Source organism: Eucyclogobius newberryi, unplaced genomic scaffold, assembly GCF_026437365.1.
Source record: "Eucyclogobius newberryi isolate DKJ021-1_F unplaced genomic scaffold, fEucNew1.0.hap1 SCAF_9, whole genome shotgun sequence".
Classification (NCBI taxonomy): Eukaryota; Metazoa; Chordata; class Actinopteri; order Gobiiformes; family Gobiidae; genus Eucyclogobius; species Eucyclogobius newberryi.
Window position 1 is genome coordinate 13,706,761 of NW_027316532.1, and position 21,336 is coordinate 13,728,096.

The following is a 21,336-nucleotide window of genomic DNA, read 5'->3' on the forward strand; positions in this document are numbered from 1 at the left end:
AGTGCATTTATGTCGGTTGTAGAGTTTCAATACTCATACCCTCAACCAGAAAAGTGACTGAATTATAAAACATTGACATCGTTGCCGTGGCTGTGCAGATGAAGCATCTCTGGAGTCCTAATATCAAATGTTCTTAACCTTCCTTTTTTGTACGTATCATTCTGTTTCTGACTTTCCCTTAAACGCCTGATTAAACTCCTCTCATTTCAAACTGAAGCTGCTCCTGAAGCCTTTGGAGCACAAACAAACTAGGTCTTCTCTTCTCCTCTGCACATGCTCAGTTAGGTCTTCTCTTCGCGTCTGCACATGCTCAGTTAGGTCGTCTCTTCTCCTCTGCACATGCTCAGTTAGGTCTTCTCTTCACCTCTGCATATGCTCAGTTAGGTCTTCACTTCTCCTTTGCACATGCTCAGTAAGGGCTTCACTTATTATCTGCACATGCTCAGTCACAGGTTTATACAGTGTGGTTTGAGCATAGATCTGGAGGCTGCAGCAAAATAAGAATCATGGTTCCTGTGCAGTACTGCTCAGCGGCCTGTAGAGGCCACTAAAAGACTGACTGCTGCCAAGCTTCAGCAGCAGAAGTGAAGGGAAAATGGATACGGTACTTTTCAGACTTAAAGCCGTGTAAGTGGTGGATCTCTAACAGCAGACGTTGTGTTTGTTGTGTCTCAGGAGTGATCTGCACAGCTCTGGGCCCCGAGGACATGGACCGTGAGCAGCGGGAGCACTACCAGGTGGTCATCGAGGCCAAAGACATGGCGGGGCAGACAGGAGGCCTGACCGGGAGCACCATCGTCAACATCACCCTGACCGACGTCAACGACAACCCGCCGCGCTTCAATCAGAGTAAGACCACAGAGGGGCCGGACCACAGAGGGGCCGGACCACAGAGGATAACTAAAGTTATGTGCTTATTGTGGAGTTATTAAAGCACGTTCCAGCTGAGAGTATAAAATACATGCGTAAAAATAACTAGATTGCTCCTGTTGAGTAATTGTATTTCACCCTGGAGAGACTCAGACACAGGACACAGAAGAGAATGATTAGCGAGCTTTATTACGGAGTTTATTTGGCGCTCAGACCCGGGTGGAAGACAGTGATCATGGGCACTCCATAATCTAATTGAATTAGATGTCTCCCCCGGAGCCTGGAGACTGGTGGTGGTAGATATGAAGAGAAGGTAGCGGATGAGGGGAATGCAGAGGAGGAGGAGGAGGGGAGGAGGTGGGTCGCAGTACGGTTTGAGTGGCCGAGCCATCTGCCTGCGGGCTTAAATGCGACCGCATGGGCGCTGATTGGGAGCGGGGAGGAGTCACTGAGAGCGTTGATTGGGGATGAGAAGCAGGTGCGAGGGCCATGACGCAGACGCCCCCTGTCCTTTCACCCTCCTTCTTGGCCGGGAAAAACTGCATAACCTCTTTGGGATAAGCGCAGAAACCTGGAAGAGTCCATGGTGAAGTGAGGGATCTGACTCTCACAGACGGACAGGCGGACGCCACTTGAGTGCGATGATGGCGCTGGGGAGAGGGTTCCTTCCATGGTGGCCGACGCCGATTTAAGTTAGGTCTTAGGTGAATTTACGCAGGCTTCATTTGTGCTTTTACTGATCAAAATGAAGCACTTCTTCACCGCTGCATAAGAGTCGTTTGTTGAGACTTTCCCTCAGTGATAACATCTCTCTCTTGCATCTATCAGTTCCGAGTGTCCGAGTCCTTTAAGTACGGCTCTGTTGTGGGCCGCGTCCGGGCCACAGACCGAGACATCGACAGAACGCTGAGATGTTCTTCAGCATCGTGGGCGGAGACGGCATGGACGTGTTCCAGATCTCCACTGACAAGGAAATGCAGGAGGGCATCATCACGGTCAGAGAGGTGAGCCAGAGCGCCAGGGAAACGTCCAACTACAGCTCCAGGAAAACAGTCATCGCCTGGGTGATTTATAACAAGAAATATGTGATCTGAAACCTGGAGTCCTGAAAAAGTGTTTTATTTGTACAGTGCGCCACGGACACTGCAGCATTTGAGGTCAGCATTGTTTTTGGGCGGAGACAAATGTGAAATGAACAAAACGAACATACTGCTATTACTGCATAAATTAATCATCTATAAATGATAAAATGCTTTTAAAATAGAGCTTCTCCAACTGAAGAAGCTACTTGGATGAGGGAAGTTTACAGTATTTTTTTCTTTGTGCTATTTATAATATACTTTCCTATAATAAATGTGTGTAGCCTGTATTTTGTATTGTAAAATATTTGATTGGAATGTTTGATATATCGAATTTATGAAAACAAATAATTGTAAAACAGTGTATTTTTAAAAATAAGCCGTCTGTTAAGCTCAGCTAATGTGGATGCTAATAATAAACTAAACTAGACCCTGTCACACTGAGCAAACAGAAGTACAGCTGCTGACCGCTGCTCTCCTCCTCAGCCCCTGGACTTCGAGCGTAAGCAGTTGTACACGCTGAAGATCCAGGTGGAGAACACACACGTGGACGAGCGCTTCCCCTCAGCGGACACGGCGACGGTCCAGATCAGCGTGGAGGACGTGGACGAGGAGCCCCCGCAGTTTGATGAATCCTGGTACATGATGGAGGTGAAGGAGGACGCTGTGGTTGGGGCCGCGGTGGGGGCCGTGAGCGCCGTGGACCCCGACGGATCACGCAGCCCGATCAAGTAAGACATGTGTACTCACCGCTCGTGTGTGTTCAGAACATATATTTAAAGGCACTGCACCTGGTTTTTACCACATTAAATAAAACTAGTTAATTGAAAACTCTTTTCAGAGATCCAGACTTACACTTCAACTTTCACCCCACCCAAAGTTTATATTATTATCAGCTGCAGATGGAACACAGCACATCTGTACATCTGAACTGAGGCAAAACTGATTGTACTTTATTACATGAAATAAATCGTGTACTGCAAACGTGAGTAAAAATCATTTGTTAGGGGAAGTATAGTTAATGTGCCCATGACTGTTTGGATAATATATATATATATATATATATATATAATATATATATATATATATATATATATATATATATATATATAAATGCTGATTTGACTTTTTGAGATTTTAAAATGGATTCCTCAAAAACACAGCTGGAGTTTAATTTAGCTGCTTCTTCTCTGAGCCTCACAAATGACTCAGTTTCATTTTTTCCCCTTTTTGATCCTTGGGCCTTCCCGTTTTTAAGTCCATAAATCATCACCAGACTTGTTCTGTGATCACATTGTGTTCATATGCTGTATTAGTGTAGCATTAGGGCTTCTTTTACTTGTTTATATCGTTGATTCTCACTACTGACAGCAGAGGGCATCTTTATGGTCTGAGTTACAATGTCCCATATGAATTGAAAATGTTTCGACTGTAACTACGGTTCTATGAATCCCTGATGACCGCCAGAGGCGGTGCAGAAAGCACAGGATAATCATCCTTCTGCATCCACAGCTCGAGAATTAATAACAAAAAAGTCACCTTTGAGCTCCCGGTAGCTCACTTAAGAGTCTTATAGTCTGGATTCAAATATGGCCCTCGGAGGAAAATAATTGCCCACCCCTGATATAGACTCTAAGTGAGCCACCGGGAGGTCAAAGGTGACTTTTTGTTAATTCTCAACCTGTGTTTGCACAAGGATGATCATCCAGTGCTTTATGCACCGCCTCTGGTGGTCAGTAGGGATGAAATAGAACCATCTAACACCTTTAGGTGCAGATTGAGCGGACCAGAAACGACAAAAGAAACAAAGTGTAGTGTCTTGCCTCAAATTTACTATCAATTTGACAGGATCCGCGCTTCTAACTCCATAACCCTGGCCTCCAAAACAACCACTACACTGCACTTCACGCACCCATCATCAGAGAAAGAGCCAGGATTCTGACTCGACATATGACAACTTAAACAGGTAAAGGTAAATCCAGCCATGACGCTAGCGGCTAGGTTACGCTAGGCTAGTTCAGGCTGGAGCTAGACAGTGAGGAGGGCTTTTAATCCACAAAATACTGAAAAGTGAGCGGTTTGAGGCTCCGGATTGTTTGCGGAGTAATCAAACTTTCACTTTTGTGTATATGATGCGAAAATAGTGTGTATAATTCGTGGATTAATCGATAAAAAGCTATAAGGACAAACAGCTCTGAAAACACGATACACTCACCGGAAGTGACGTCACCGGACTTTTTCAATAATCAGGTACAGAATATTTAAACTGCTCCAACACAACACAATTAAATTAGACAAATCCTGTAAAGTAACCACCTCAGCAGCTGTAGACCATCGATTAAAGGCATTTGACAAATCTCTAACTCTCTTACTCTGAATTAGGCTGTGAATTTCCTGTAACGAAAAAGTTGACGATAAGCTTCTGGAACGAGCTCATAGACTTACTTTGAGGACTGCTGCTTTATCAGTAGCATAAACTTTGCTATCTGCTACACTTAGTGCTTAAAAAGCTTCCAGTGCTTTCCCTGCAAGTACACACTGTAACAAAGTAGTCCTATCTACATCTGACCAGGCCCTATCTGGATCCGATTCATCAAATTTAGGTAGTAACCGAAGATTTTGTGAAACATCAAACTGAGGCTCCCTTTCAACCACTGGTCTAATGCCACTTCTTAATCTCTCCACTAGCTCTAGCTGCATTTGCAACAGCTGCCTCTGCTGCTCAAAAGTTGAGCCGGGCTCCTCCCAGCCGGTGGGAGGAGCCGGAGGACCCGGAGAGAACCCATGGTAACATGGGGAGAACAGATGGCTGCCACTGCCTGAGCAGGTCTAACATCTGTCTACATCAAACAGTAATTTTAAACTAATCCGTCAAAATCTTCGCGCTACATGAGGCATTTTTTACTACTGAAGGATATTAAATCTATCCTATGTGTGTTTGTGCATCGAGGAGAGAAGCACCAGGAATCAGGAAGTTAAAGTAAAAGTATTTATTCCTTGACCAGTACAATTCTCAGAGCAGATCTGGGTTCCTGAGTCCCTTCGCACACATCTCTATGCGTGTCTTAGTCAAGGGTACAAACCAAGAACAACGCATTTCCTCAGAAACCCAGTATATCAAACACAGATACATGAATATGCAAATGAAGGTTGATCTGTCTTGTCTTCTTGGAGCCAAACCTCCTTGCACTTCATAGACTTACTTTGAGTAAGACATAAGACTCATCTCGCCCACGCTGTCTGCTAAGCACAGAACTTCCACTGACTCTATTTTGTATAACACAGTATAATGCCGCCATTTTAGGTTTCCAATTGACTCTGTCCAGATTATGTTTTATGCTGTTTCCTTTTAGCAGTTTAGTTTAATAAATGATTATTCTTTATTCCAGCATAGTTTAATACATTATTATTCTTTATTGGTGTGTGACATATCTGGCAGGGAGAATCTTGCAGATTGTCGGCTAGTATGAGACGGCTCCACCTTTGGCACTGCATCAGGATATTGGGCTGCAGGACCAGGTTCCAGCTGATGAACAGAAGGGAATGAAACTGGTGGCAATGGGTGATCATTGACTGCAGGCTGAATCCCTGTGACGGTCTGGCCAAGCAGAGATATCACCCTGTTCAAAACTATGGTAAAATTCTAACCAGTTACTTTAGCAACTTTTTGCAACTCTGACAAAAAACTTTTGGTTTTTAATCTCCCAACCTCTTCTGCCCACACATAAGTAACCTCTTCTACATAAGTATGTGGTAAAATACCACACAAGTTAAGCAAACTCGCTCCCGAGGTATACTCAACAAAGATTGACTCATGGAAAATAAAATGAAATAATTTTGGTTTTAGAAACTGAACCATAACATTTCAAAAAAATCTACAACGTCATTATGTGTCGCGTACTGTATCAAAACTGAATTTGGAATCTGGATGCCTCGTTTCACAAATATGTCCGTTGTCATTTAATCGATACAGATAATACACCAGAATTATGTCCAGCTCTCTATACTCTGCTCCTGACTAGCTCGCCAAAAATATGTAGCATATGTGTCACTTAAGGTAGATGATGCATGGACAGTGGATGGCGCATGTTTACGTGAGACGGTATTGTAAGGGCCCTCCTCTCCAATATAGCAGAAGCGAGGCAAAGATAAACGCCACTGTTGCCTGTCTCATTATTTCCCTGTGTTTTACAGGTTAGTAACTAAGTAAAAACCACATAAAATGGTTCGCAAATCATAATTAACAAACACAGCTAACTGTGAAGAGGTTTAGCAGTTGGTTAATACTGTATTTTTGTTGTGTTCAAGGCCAAGCTATCGGCGCCATTTTGAGTTTATCAGGGATTTGGTTTAAGCTCTTTATTTTTGTAAAGTATGTTCCACATGATGCTCTGACATTGTTCAAATTGTGAATATGTAAAATGTATGTTTATGCGTTCATAAAGTGTAAAAAAGTCTCAAGCTAAAGCAAAATGCCAGTCTGAAATTTATGAGCCGTTCAGCTAACAGAGCTATACTAAAACATAGGTAATATTTAAAAGGTATTTTGGTTTAGAAAATATGAAAATTAAAGAACAATGGGTAATTTTAGACAATAATATTGTATTGAAAAGTAGCAAAACTGATGTGAAATTGTACACTGTACATGATTCATGATTGTATATGTAAGGGAGTGACCACTAGATGGTGCACTCGTACTTTGTTTTCGTTGTGAGATCGCTATCAGGTGTTTTTGGCCCTTTCATGCCGCCCTAGGACGGAAGCGGAGCAGAGAGGCTGCGCAGTACGGCGCTTCTTCCTCTTTGTCCCGCCTTTGCTTCGAAAGGTACGCGTGGCCACTTGCTCTTGATATATCTGTAAATTGATTTGTTTTTACTCGTCATTCATATGTTTAATGCACCAAATAGTCTGTCTAAGCTATTGTTCTTTAGTTTTGGCCCTGTTTTGGTCAGCCAGCATTTGTATTGTGAAACTTAAATGTACATTAGGTCAAGTGGTTCTGATTTATGTTACATACAACCTGTGCTGTATTAGTTGATTAATTGTTTTTTTAATGTTTGCTCTTTGTCCCGCCTTTGCTCCGAAAGGTTCCAAGAGCCAGTGAAACACCTTTAAACGGAAAACCTCAAAATAAATGTGCCGGTCTCTCACTGCTCGGTCCACAATCAAAAATAACTATCTTGTCTGCTGTGCTCCTCCTCTCTGCACCACACCTAACCACCCCTACATCACCTCAACACAGCGCAGAGTCCTGACGCTGGGTGTGCGGAGACTACTGGGACCACACGTAGAGACAGTCTAAGAGGGTTACATATAAATAAATATGGCAGCAGCGAGGCAAAGAGAAACGTTACTGTTGCCTGTCTCATTATTTCCCCGTGTTTTACAGGAACATTTAATCTGTCCAACAAGCCCAGAACCTGGGTGTGTTACAGATTCTTGGTGGCCCGTACGGGGATTGGTCCCTCATAATGGAGCTGATCCTCACTCAAAAAACCTGCTGAAGAGTTGATTGGGAGAGCAGATCCTGCTGAGAGTGACCCATCGCAGAGTACTGGAGGAGACATCATGGCAAACACTGAGAGGAAGCACCTGGTGTGGGACATCCGGAAAGTTCTGTTCGCACTGTCGCCTGAACTCTTCCAAATTGCTTCAAATGTGGGTGCTGGACCAGGCAAGGATCCTTCAGAACTGTCAAGTGGAGATGCAGAAGGATGCTTTGAGTACATGAACTCCTTCATGTATAGTAAGACATTGTTGGAATCTGAGGACAGTGGGATGGGAGAGTTGTTGGCTTTAAAGGACATTGTAGATGACCTACATCCGCCTAGTGGTCAGATGGTAGTCGTTGAGACAACTGTTGAAGCGTCACAACAAGTTCCTGCCTCACCCCCATCCCAAGAGAGCCATGAGCTAGGCGCTGTTCAACCATCCATGAACAATAGCAGTACAGTACATTAGCTTGTCACAAGATGATGTCCTCAAGATTATTTCAGACTATGAGCAGGTTACTAAAACGTTGCAGGGTTTAGTGACAAATCCTACAGTGCAATTTACTCAAAGAGCACACATTCCACAAGGCAATGCAAGACCTCCCTGTAGTTTCCCTCCGAGATTTACCCTACCTGCCAAGGCGTGAGTTTAAGGTTCAGGGAGGTCAGATCGGAGATTACACTTCTGATATTAACTACAACAGTGTTTGCAGACAGATCTGCAGGTCTTCCTTCATACAGTCTTATCAGGGACTAGGACACAAGGACAATGACATTAGAAGAGAACTCAAGCCTTTACTCGTTGATCAGACTGTCACTGATGAGACAATTCTAAAACATGTAATGAGAGTGACAAGTGAAGAAGGTGAGCGTCATCGCAGAATAGGTTCTACACAATGACAGAAACATGCCACTGCCCATGTTGCGCATGTGGATGAAGCAAAAGCAAAGCAGACAAAGAAATAGACTATAGGCCAAAACCCCAAAACAGACTCTGTCAAAGAACTTATAGAGAAGATTGACGCTCTCACAAAAATTGTAGATTCACTCGCAGAAACAGTGCAGAGAGGAGTGTTTTGATATTCGCCAAACTGTGGGCCCTTTTCCCTGGTTGTTCTTGCCCTTTTGGGGGCAGGCACATGCCTAGACCTAGCCCAGAAATTATAGCTTTGATACAGGTCAGACTTTAGGGGCTCTGGCCTGGTCCTTTTGGCTCTTTTGAAGGAAGGTGAGTGCCAAAATTTAGCCTAAAAAGGAGGGCTTTGATATGGGCTAGACTTTTTTGAGGCTTTTTTCTGGCCTGGTCCTTAGCCTTTTGGGGGTAAGAAGGGGCCCATACTTAGACCAGAAAGGAGGGTTTTTATATGGGTTCAGGGTTGACTCTGTGGGCTCTAGCCTTGTCCTTTCGGCCCTTTTGAGGGCAGGCAGGTGACTGGACTTAGCCCAGAGAGGACGGCTTTGATATTGGCTAGAGTCTGGGCCATTTTTTCTGGTTTTTCTTTCCCTTTTTGTGGAAGGCTGGTGCCCAGAGTTAACCAAGAAAGAATAGCTTTGATAAAGTTAGGCTTTGGGGGCTGTGTCCTGGTCCTTTTGGCCCTTTTTGGCCAGGCAGGTGTCCAGACTCAGCCCAGAAAGGAGGGTCTTGATATGGGCTAATCTTTGAGGGCTCTGGCCTGGTTCTTTTGGCCCTTATGGGGGCAGGCAGGTGCCAAAACTTAGCCCAGAGAGGAATGCTTTGATACTGGCTAGACTTTGGGGGCTCTGGCCTTGTCCTTTTGGCCCTTTTGGAGAAAGGCTTGTGCCCAAACCTAGCCCAGAAAGTATAGATTTGATTTTGGCTGACTTTTGGGGCTCTAGCCTGGTCCTTTTGGCCCTTTGTGGGCGCAGGCTGGTGCAAAGACCTGGCCCAGAGACGAGGGCTTTGATACAGGTTAGACTGAGGGGCCATCTCCCTGGTCCGTTTGGACATTTTGGACCCAAGTTTGCACACTTGGGTGCCTAAAGTGTGAGAACAGGGGTTCCCAGAAGGCGGCCCGCGGGCCAGGGCCGGACACCGAAGCAATTTGGTCCGGCCCACGACCAAGTTTCCCATAATCATTTTGAAATTTGAATTAGAATTTTTTTGAGGTGCTTTTTGCGGTGCTTTTTGCGGTGCTTTTTGCGGTGCTTTTTGCGGTGCTTTGCCGCTGGTCTCGGTGGGTCAGAGAGCCCCGGTTCATCTGAAACACTGTTCTGTCAAAGCAACCGTGTGCTAACAGTAAATAACAGCTTCATTGATGATTTGGTGTAAATGTGCTGTGTGCTCTGCGTGTTTGGAAGTCTGCACAACTCCATTATCCAAAATCCATTATGCTCTAATAACTTCATACATCCAACCAACTGATCCAAATAGTCTGCACGACTTCCAAACACCGGAGGACACCGTGTTTTTCCGGGCTTTGTCGTTGGATTGAAAGGCCTGCGTGAATGCAAGGTAGGTCAAACAGCTGTGCTTGATGTGGGGTTGACCCACAGGTCAGGTTATGAAACGTAGACTGCAGTTTTGCCCCGGGATGTGTGCACTTTTGCTTTAGGTGTGTCTAAGTTCATAAGCTCATTTATCCATGAATACGGTATATGTAAGATTTTTATAAAACACAAATCATTTTACAGTTGATCATAGATAAAAATACACAATTTCTCAGGTGGAGATCCATTGTCACCAGTTTAGTGTTTTCAGGAACTTTTTCCAATTGTCCATTTCATTACGTTGCATATGTTTCAATTACTCAGTTTTGACCTGCTTTAGTTCTGCTTTAGTCTTGCTTTAATCCTGTGTTAGTCCTGCTTTAGTCCCAATTAATCCTGCTTTAGTTCAACTTTAGACTTGTTTTATTCCTGGTTTAGTCCTATATTAGTCCTGTTTTAGTCCTGCTTTAGTCCTATTTTAGTCCTGTTTTAGACCTGCTTTAGGCCAAGAAGAAGTTTCCGGTGACCCGACCGACCTGGATTTTGAAATAAAGAAAACCTGACTTTAAACATATTATTGCATATTTACTGGCCGTAAGTTTTGAAAATGTCAAATTGTGAGAGCGAATCCAAAAGCTGCGTGAAAAAAATCATCCGTGGAGATCGTAATATATGAAAATCGCCGCATCCATGTTTTGCGCGGATATAATTATAACGCCTTTCTCTAGACAAACTTTTCAAGAAAAGTTTGACATTGTAAGGAGAGGTCGTCCGACACTGACGCTGCAAAGCCAGAGCAAGTGATCCATTTGGCCAACGAGACTCCAAAGTACGACTGGGCACTTACAAGCAATGGTGCTTTGGAAAACCTTTGGGGACGAGTGGATCTACAGCTCATCGAACACGCGTGCAGGGCAACAGCGCGGACCACGGCGCGGACGTGCCGACTACAGCGTGGACCACGGCATGGGGGCCGCAACAGAGCGGTAATTACCAAAAAGTTATCTGCTAATGGCTCTTTTCCTGTGGTTGGACTAGTATATAGATGTAGAGAACTATTTTATTCAATATCTGCATACCAATAAGCTTCAATGTGAACTTCAATGCGAAGCACTCACTTCTGAGAAAAGAAAACTGTCTGCAAAACCTGTGCAAGGATTTAAAAAAAAATATATATATATATATATATATATATATATATATATATATATATATATATTGAAAATAAAATCCAGATAGGTATTTTTTTTTATATATTATATAAAAAAAAATACCTATCTGGATTTTATTTTCAATGTTACCGGAAACATTGACGGTGTCGGTTCTCCTCCTTGAACCGACACCTTAACGTGGTGGAGGGGTTTGAGTGCCCGAATGATCCCGGGAGCTATGTTGTCGGGGGCTTCATGCCCCTGGTAGGGTCTCCCAAGGCAAACAGGTCCTAGGTGACGGGTCAGACAAAGATCGGTTCAGAAGCCTCTTATGACGACGACACAATCAAGGCAGTTCACGTCGCCCGGATCGGCGTCACCGGGGCCCCATCCTGGAGCCAGGCCTGGGATGGGTGCTCCATGGCGAGCGCCTGGTGGCCGGGTCTTACCCCACGGGGCCCGGCCGGGCACAGCCCGAAAGAGCGACGTGGGGCCGCCCTCCCGTGGGCCCACCACCCGCAGGAGGATCCATAAGGGGCCGGTGCAGAGAGATCTGGGCGGCAGTCGACGGCAGGGGCCTCGGCGACCAGATCTCCAGACACAGAGACTAACTCTGGGGACATGGAATGTCACCTCGCTGGGGGGGAAAGAGCCTGAGCTTGTGCGGGAGGTTGAGCGATACCGACTAGATATAGTCGGCCTCACCTCCACGCACAGTTTGGGCTCTGGAACCCATCTCCTCGAGAGGGGCTGGACGCTCCACTTCTCTGGTGTTGCCCGCGGGGAGAGGCGGCGGGCTGGTGTGGGCTTGCTGATAGCCCCTCAGCTCAGCCGCCACGTGTTGGAGTTTACCCCGGTGAACGAGAGGGTCGCGTCCCTCCGCCTTCGGGTGGGGGACAGGTCTCTCACTGTTGTGGCGGCCTACGGGCCGAACAGCAGTGCAGAGTACCCGGCCTTCTTGGAGTCCTTGGGAGGGGTACTGGACAGTGCACCGACCGGGGACTCCGTTGTTCTACTGGGGGACTTCAACGCCCACGTGGGCAATGACAGTGACACCTGGAGAGGGGTGATCGGGAAGAACGGCTTCCCCGATCTGAACCCGAGCGGTGTTCAGTTATTGGACTTCTGTGCTAGCCACGGATTGTCCATAACGAACACCATGTTCAAGCACAAGGGTGTCCATCAGTGCACGTGGCACCAGGACACCCTAGGCCGGAGGTCAATGATCGACTTAGTTGTCGTGTCATCAGACCTCCGGCCGCGTGTCTTGGACACTCGGGTGAAGAGAGGGGCAGAGTTGTCAACCGATCACCACCTGGTGGTGAGTTGGATCCGCTGGCGGAGGAGGAAGCCGGACAGACTTGGCAGACCCAAGCGCATTGTGAGGGTCTGTTGGGAACGTCTAGTGGAGCCCTCTGTCAGTAGGGTATTCAACTCGCACCTCCGGGAGAGCTTCTCCCATGTCCCGGGGGAGGCTGGGGACATTGAGTCCGAGTGGACCATGTTCTCCGCCTCCATTGTTGATGCGGCTGCTCGGAGCTGTGGTCGCAAGGTCTCCGGTGCCTGTCGTGGCGGCAACCCCCGAACCCGGTGGTGGACACCGGAAGTAAGGGATGCCGTCAGACTAAAGAAGGAGGCCTATCAGGCCACTCTGGCTTGTAGGTCTCCGGAGGTCATCGACGGGTATCGGCAGGCCAAGCGAGCCGCGGCTCGTGCTGTCGCAGAGGCAAAAACCCGGGCCTGGGAGGAGTTCGGGGAGGCCATGGAGGAGGACTATCGGTCGGCACCAAAGAAATTCTGGCAAACCGTCCGGCGCCTCAGGAAGGGGAAGCAGTGTCTCACAAACACCGTTTACGGTGCGGGTGGAGGCCTGCTGACCTCGACTGGGGATGTCGTCGGACGGTGGAAGGAATACTTTGAGGATCTCCTTAATCCCTCAGTCACGTCTTCTGAAGAGGAAGTAGAGACCGGGGACTCGGAGGCTGGCTCATCCATCACCCAAGCTGAAGTCACTGAGGTTGTCCGCAAACTCCTCGGTGGCAGGGCTCCGGGGGTGGATGAGATCCGCCCTGAGTACCTAAAGTATCTGGATGTTGTAGGACTGTCTTGGTTGACACGTCTCTGCAACATCGCGTGGCGTTCGGGGACCGTGCCTCTGGACTGGCAGACCGGGGTGGTGGTCCCTCTGTTCAAGAAGGGGGACCGGAGGGTGTGTTCCAACTACAGAGGGATCACACTCCTCAGCCTCCCGGGTAAGGTCTATTCCAAGGTACTGGAGAGGAGAATCCGACCGATAGTCGAACCTCGGATTCAGGAGGAGCAGAGTGGTTTTCGTCCCGGTCGTGGAACACTGGACCAGCTCTATACCCTCCATCGGGTGCTCGAGGGTTCATGGGAGTTTGCCCAACCAGTCCACATGTGCTTTGTGGATCTGGAGAAGGCTTTTGACCGTGTCCCTCGGGGTGTCCTTTGGGGGGTGCTCCGGGAGTACGGGGTCCGGGGCCCTTTGCTCAGGGCTGTCCGGTCCCTGTATGACCGGAGCAGGAGCTGTGTTCGCATTGCCGGCAGTAAGTCAGACCTGTTCCCGGTGCATGTTGGACTCCGCCAGGGCTGCCCTGTGTCACCGGTTCTGTTCATAATTTTTATGGACAGAATTTCTAGGCGCAGTCAGGGGTCGGAGGGGGTCCGGTTTGGGGACCACAGGATCTCATCTCTGCTGTTTGCAGACGATGTTGTCCTGATGGCTCCATCAAACCCGGACCTGCAACATGCACTGGGACGGTTTGCAGCCGAGTGTGAAGCGGCTGGGATGAGAATCAGCACCTCCAAATCCGAGGCCATGGTTCTCGACCGGAAAAAGGTGGCTTGCCCTCTCCAGGTGGGTGGGGTGTCCTTGCCCCAAGTGGAGGAGTTCAAGTATCTCGGGGTCTTGTTCACGAGTGAGGGAAGGATGGAGCGTGAGATCGACAGGCGGATCGGTGCAGCGGCTGCAGTGATGCAGTCGCTGCATCGGACCGTTGTGGTAAGGAGGGAGCTGAGCCGAAAGGCAAAGCTCTCTATTTACCGGTCGGTCTACGTTCCTACCCTCACCTATGGTCATGAGCTTTGGGTAGTGACCGAAAGAACAAGATCCCGGATACAAGCGGTCGAAATGAGTTTCCTCCGCCGGGTGGCTGGGCGCTCCCTTAGAGATAAGGTGAGGAGCTCGGCCACACGGGGGGAGCTCGGAGTAGAGCCGCTGCTCCTCCACGTCGAGAGGAGCCAGCTGAGGTGGCTCAGGCATCTGTTCCGGATGCCTCCTGGGCGCCTCCCTCGGGAGGTGTTTCAGGCATGTCCCACCGGGAAGAGGCCCCGGGGAAGACCCAGGACACGCTGGAGAGACTATGTCTCTCGGCTGGCCTGGGAACGCCTCGGGATCCCCCCGGAGGAGTTGGAGGAAGTGTCTGGGGAGAAGGAAGTCTGGGAGTCCCTGCTCAGACTGCTGCCCCCGCGACCCGGCCCCGGATAAAGCGGCAGAGGATGGATGGATGGATGGTTACCGGAAACACACAATTACACACAATAGTCCTGCTTTAGTCCTGCTATTATCCTGTGTTAGTCCTGTTTTAGTCCTGCTTTATAGTTTATCCATATTTTTCTTATAGATTTGATTTGTTTAGTCTTGGTTTAAACCTGGTCTTGGTCCAGGTCTGCTTTGCACTAGTCAAGTCAGATTTCTGGTAAACACTGTGTTTGCATTGCCTGGGTTGTAGCGCTTTTGTTCTGTTTTTAATCATCTAATATTGTTATGATATTTTGACTATTTTGAAGTCCTATGTTGATTTATGTTGTTGAATTGTGCCACTGTGAGTTGTTTGTGGATCTTATAGAGATAAAACCTAACATTGTGGTGTGATTTTGCTGTCTGCCCCCCGGACCTTAACCCTCCGAAAAATCTGGCCCACTGGAAAATATAATTGGAGACCCCTGGGTTAGAATATGGAGTTTTTGTTTCAATATCTCATCACCTGCTGCCATCTGTTGTACCTTTGTAGAGAACTGTGGACAAAAAAGTTATATTAAAATCAATCTGAAATACTGGCAATCATGGACTATTAATATACTACACCCATGGATCAAGCCCCCAGGACCAAAGATGGCGGTCCATTCAAGTCAACGGCAGTTACTCAGTGGCGCATGTTGCCAGTTAGCCTTTAGCTCTTCGAGGACTGTGGCCTCGCTCTCTCTCTCTCTCTCTGAAAATACTGCAAACAATAATATAATATAAGAATAAATCGAATAATTAAGAATACAAGAACATATAGTGTCTGAGTCATTACTCAATTAAAGCCGCGGCGATGATGGCTCTCGCCACCCGCGCGACCGCCTTCCCACACGACTGCCTTTTGATTGCGATTGCCCGACTTAGACTTTATTCTTTAGACTTTATTCTTTAGACCCCCTCCTCCCTGTACCCCCGTCACCTAGCAACAGAGACCCTCCGCTAATGCTGATGCTAACGCTAATGCTAAGACCACGGCACGAGAGGAAATGTTCCATCAAAATAAAAGAGGAAGAGGAAGTGAAGTAAGTAAGTAAGTAAGTACATTTTATTTGTATAGCACCTTTCACAGACAGAAGTCACAAAGTGCTTCACAAAACACAGAGTAAAACGATAAAAACACAAAAAGTTAACAGTGAGCAATACATATACAACAATATACAGTAAAATCAGCCGCTAAAACAAATGCAATTAAAAGGCTTGACTAAATAAAAAGGTTTTAAGCTGACCCTTAAAAGCAATAACTGAGTCCAGTGACCGCAGGGAGAGCGGAAGATCGTTCCAGAGTTTGGGGGCAACTGCCTGGAAGGATCTGTCTCTTCTGGTCCGAAAACGGGTGCGAGGCACCAATAACAGTTTCTGATCCAAGGACCTTAGTGAGCGAGAGGGAGTGTACGGTTTAATCAGATCGATAATGTACGATGGGACCTGACCATTTAAAGCTCTAAAAGTCAGAACAAGAATTTTAAACTGTATCCGGTAGGAGACCGGCAGCCAGTGGAAGGGCTTTGAGAATGGGTAAAATGTGGGCCCTTCTATTTGTGCGAGTCAAGATCCTCGCTGCAGAGTTCTGGACCAGCTGAAGACGAGAGAGCTCCTTCTTGTTAAGACAGGAAAACAAACTGTTACAATAATCTAAACGTGAAGACACAAATGCATGAATTATAAGTTCCAGATCATTTTGAGACACCATTTTCCTGAGCTTAGAGATTTTCCTCAACTGAAAGAAACAGTTCCTCGTCAACAGCTTGGAGTGGTGCTCTAAAGACATGTCTTTGTCAAAGACAACACCCAAGTTTCTAAGACTTGGTTTAGCAGTCTGGCCTAAAACACCCAAGTACTGGTTTATCCCTGGAATGGCATCATCAGGGGCAATAATCAGAGTTTCTGTTTTGTCAGCATTTAGCTGCAAGGAGTTTTTGCTCAGCCATTGTTTTATTTGCACTAAACAACTGACCAAGGAGTTCAGCTTCTGGATCTCAGAAGGTTTAAAAGAGCAATATAGCTGAATATCGTCAGCGAACAGGTGGTAGGACACATCACTAAACTCTTTAATGTTCATTCCCAGGGGGATTATATAAAGCAGAAATAGGACAGGACCCAAAACGGAGCCCTGAGGAACTCCACACAACAGATCAGCTGAGTCGGACATTATTTGGTTTGCAGCAACACTAAAGCTCCGACCGGATAAATATGAGGAAAACCAATGAAGAACTGACTCCGATAGTCCAATCAGGTCCCTCAATCTGTTTAACAGGATATGATGGTCGACGGTGTCAAAGGCTGCAGACAGATCCAACAGAACTAAAACAGTCCATTTTCCAGAATCAGCAGACATCATAATGTTACTGGACACTTTTAGCAATGCGGTTTCCGTAGAATGATGTTTGTGGAAACCAGATTGAAAAGAGTCGTGAATGTTTGACTGATCAAGGAAATTGGACAATTGTTCAGAGACCACCTTCTCAAGGATTTTGGACATCAAGTTTGTCTTTTTGAGTAAAGGCTCAACTATGGCATGTTTAAATGGACCAGGAAACACACCGGTAGAAAGAGAGAGATTTACCATTTTGGTAACCCAGGGGCCAATAACATCAAACACTTTGAGGAAAAGCCTGCAGGGAAGGGCATCTGATGAACAAGAGGAGGGTTTCATCTTGGTCACCAGAGCTGAGATGTCTTCTAGAATGACTTAAAAGAAGACCAACTTTGGGAAACAGGCTCCACAGAAACAGAGTTAACACAAAAGGAGTGGGATTTGGTCTTTGATCATCTTGATCTTATCGATAAAGAACCTGAGGAATTCATTGCTGTCAGCTTTGCAGAAAACAGGAGTCACTGCAGCTGAAGGACAAACAATAGAATTTTTAGTGTCAAACAACACTTTAGGGTTTTTCTTGTTAGATGTTATAGCTGGCGGAAGTAATCAGCTCTCAGAGGTGTAACCTATGGACCTTAAGACTGGAGGTTTTCCACAGACGCTCAGTTTTCCGACATAGTCTCTTTAGATTTAGGATACCTTAATTTATCCAAGGACAAGCTTTTTTTCTGTGATGACAAAGTGGATTTTACAGGTGCCACCTGATCTAAAATGGATAAACAGTGGCTGCTAAAGGAATGAATGAAACTGTCCACATCAAGACAATTCATAAACAAAATATGAATCAAATATAGCAGAAAATTGGACGGCTGTATTTGCAGTGATAATGCGCCTCTGAGACCTTGTGTTTGAGGGCACAGGCTCATGAGAAAAGTTAATTTCAATTTATGATTGCTCATATGGACATCCTCCACACAGAGGTTAGCAACACGCCAAGTGAAAACACCAGGTCTAAAGTGTGTCCCTTTTGGTGAGTGGGACCTGAGACATGCTGCTCAAAGTTAAATGTTTCAGTCAAGGTTAAAAGATCCTTTGCAGGGCATGATGAGCCATCGACCCAAATGTTAAAATCTCCAAGAATTAAAACATTTTCTAGCTTTATAATAGAAGATAAAAAGTCACTAAAGTCCTTTAAAAAGACAGCAGCAGGACCAGGGGGCCGGTAGACTAAAACACAGTAAAAAGGACTTGAAGAACCAACCTTGATCATCTGTGATTCAAAGGAAGTGAAAGTTTGTGAATCGATGACTTTACACATGTAACGGTCCTGGGACACAACTGCCAGACCTCCTCCACGTCGACCAGGGCGAGGCATCGCAAAAACGGAGCAGCCAGGTGGGCAGAGTTCATTTAGATGAATAAACTCACCCTCTCTCTGCCATGTCTCCGTAAGACACATGAAATCAAGGTTTTTTCTTGTAAAAAGTTCATTCAAAGAAAACCCTTTGTTGGCAATTGAACGGGCATTCAACAAGCCGAGCCGGCCCGTGGATGACGTCACGTCCATCGGTTCAGCTGAGCACAGCGGGACCTGTCAAAGGCACGCGTTACGGTCACGTGATTCCCATCTGTTTCGCCGGTAAGCCGACGAAAACAAGGAAGTGGACGGTGACGGTGGCGGAAAGGCTTGTTTGTACCTGTCCCATATGTCGAAAAGCGACTCCATCGACGCTTTGATGCGGAAAAGTGCGCCACGGTCATAAACCCGTACAGCAGACACACAACAGACTAATGTCTGGGCTGATAAAACTGCATAAATTGTAACGATCGTCACAAATAAGCGGCATAACAAGAGTCGAGCAGTGGCATGGCCGAACACAGGCGCCATCTTGGATCTCTCAGGGGGGCAATGAATAAAGTCTAAGATGAAAGCATTCATTGCGCCACTGCTGGCCAATTGTGAAAATACACAATATCTGCAATGCACTTTTTTCATGGCGTCTTGAGGAGAATATAATCCATGAGTGTCAAAGAAATCAGACAATGTTGAGTTTTTCACACAATGGGTAGGGGGTGCAATAGAGTAAATTTATTACATGGTATTAATTATTTCCAATCAGACCATGAAAACGCATTAGTGAGTGAAATATGAGCTCCGTAGATCAATTCCATTAGGGGTGACTTGTCCTTGAAAAAACAGGAAATTAAGCCTTTTTTGAGGGCGTGTTACGCAGAGACCGTAAGGAATATCAACATTCTTTTGAATATTTATTCAATTTCAATGTCTTTAGATGCAAAAAGCGTTGTTTTGAGCTCGATCGGACAAAAAACCTAGGACACAATTTTGAAAAAAAAAAGTCAAACGTGGCGGTGCCACTTTGATTCGACATGGCTGACTTCCTATTTATCACAGAATGATGCTGCCAGGTGTGTTTTACTCGTCAAAGGTAGCTCTATCAATGTTCCAAGTTTCATGTGCCTAGGCCGAAGATTAAGAGTTTCATGTTTTTTTCTTTTTTAAACTAGTCGGCACTGTTGCGACGGCCGTTCTCGCAAGCTCTATTTTATTCGAGTTTGGGCCGAGCCGATCGCGTCTATGTCCTCATGTGTGACATTCATCAATGTTCAGGGGGTCAAAAATGCCCGAGCTGTGGCAAAATGACCATGCAAGAACTATAATAACTAGAATCTGCAATGGGTGAAGCCATTGCTAGAGTGTCTGCATTCTTGCTAAATTGCTGAATTTGTGTAAAAGTATTTTTTTGTGTAAAAGTACTTTTTGTGTAAAAGTACTTTTTTATGTTAAAGTACTTTTTTGTGTAAAAGTATTTTTTTTGAGTAAAAGTACTTTTTGTGTAAAAGTATTGTTTTGTGTAAAAGTATTTTTATGTGTAAAAGTACTTTTTTGTGTAAAAGTATATTTTTGTGTAAAAGTATATTTTTGTGTAAAAGTACTTTTTTGTGTAAAAGTACTGCATGTGTGTAAGAGTACTGAATGTATGGAAGAGTACTATGTGTGTAAGTATTAGTTTGTTGAAGTGTGAAATGGTGTAAAGTAGTTTAATAGTGTAAAATTGCTGAATTTGTGGAAAAAGTACTTTTTTGTGTAAAAGTACTGCAGGTGTGTAAAAGTACTACATATGTGTAACAGTACTACATGTGTGTAAGTACTAATGTGCTGAATTCTGAATGTGTTGAAAGTGTTTGGAAGTGTGGAAGGGTTAACATTTGTTGAAAAACTGAATTGTGTTCAATGCCCCATTCATTTCAATGGGAGAAAGTACTTTTGTAAATACTGCAAAAAGTACAAGTAGTACAAATGTCAAAAGTAATAGCAATAATGAGACAGTGAAAACGACCGTAATGAGGTATAACTTGTTGAAATCAGTGAAAGTGATAAGTGTACTTTTTGTGTAAAAGTACTTTTTTTTGTGTAAAAGTACTTTTTTGTGTAAAAGTACTTTTTGTGTAAAAGTATTTTTTGTGTAAAAGTATTTTTTTGTGTAAAAGTTTTTTTTTGTGTAAAAGTACTTTTTGTGTAAAAGAACTTTTTGCGTAAAAGTACTGCATGTGTGTAAGAGTACTACATGTGTGTAAGAGTACTACGTGTGTAAGTATTAATTTGTTGAAGTGTGAAATGGTGTAAAGTAGTTTAGTTGTGTAAAGAAGTGTAATGTGCAAAATGTGTGTAAAAAGTACTTTTGTGTGTAAAAGTACTTTTGTGTGTAAAAATACTGCATGTGTGTAAAAGTACTACATGTGTGTAAGAGTACTACATGTGTTGAAGAGTACTATTTGTTGAAGTGTGAAGGTGCGTAAAGTAGATTAATTGTGTCAAATTGCTGAATTTGTGGAAAAGTACTTTTTTGTGTAAAAGTACTGCATGTGTGTAAGAGTACTACGTGTGTAAGTATTCATTTGTTGAAGTGTGAAATGGTGTAAAGTAGTTTAATTGTGTAAAATTGCTGAATTTGTGGAAAAAGTACTTTTTGTGTAAAAGTACTGCATGTGTGTAAAAGTACTACATATGTGTTAAAGTACTACATGTGTGTAAATACTAATGTGTTGAATTCTGAATGTGTTGTAAGTGTTTGGAAGTGTGGAAGGGTTAATATTTGTTGAAAAACTGAATTGTGTTCAATGCCACATTCATTACAATGGGATAAAGTACTTTTGTAAATACTGCAAAAAGTACAAGTAGTACAAATGTCAAAAGTGATAGCACATGTAAGACTGTGAAAGCGATCGTAATGAGGTATAACTTGTTGAAATCGGTGAAAGTGTTAAGGAGTTGAAACTTACCGAAGGTCGAAAAGTGTCAAAATACTGATACTTTTGCAAATACTGCAAAAAGTACAAGTAGTACAAATGTCAAAAGTAATAGCAATAATGAGACAGTGAAAACGATCGTAATGAGGTATAGCTTGTTGAAATC

The 21,336-nt window shown here is 44.9% G+C and overlaps 1 pseudogene; it reads left to right on the forward strand.

Moving 5' to 3' along the window:
- The window catches only part of LOC140354351 (cadherin-9-like), a 37,284-nt pseudogene that overhangs the window by 7,772 nt on the left and 8,176 nt on the right, over positions 1-21,336 (forward strand).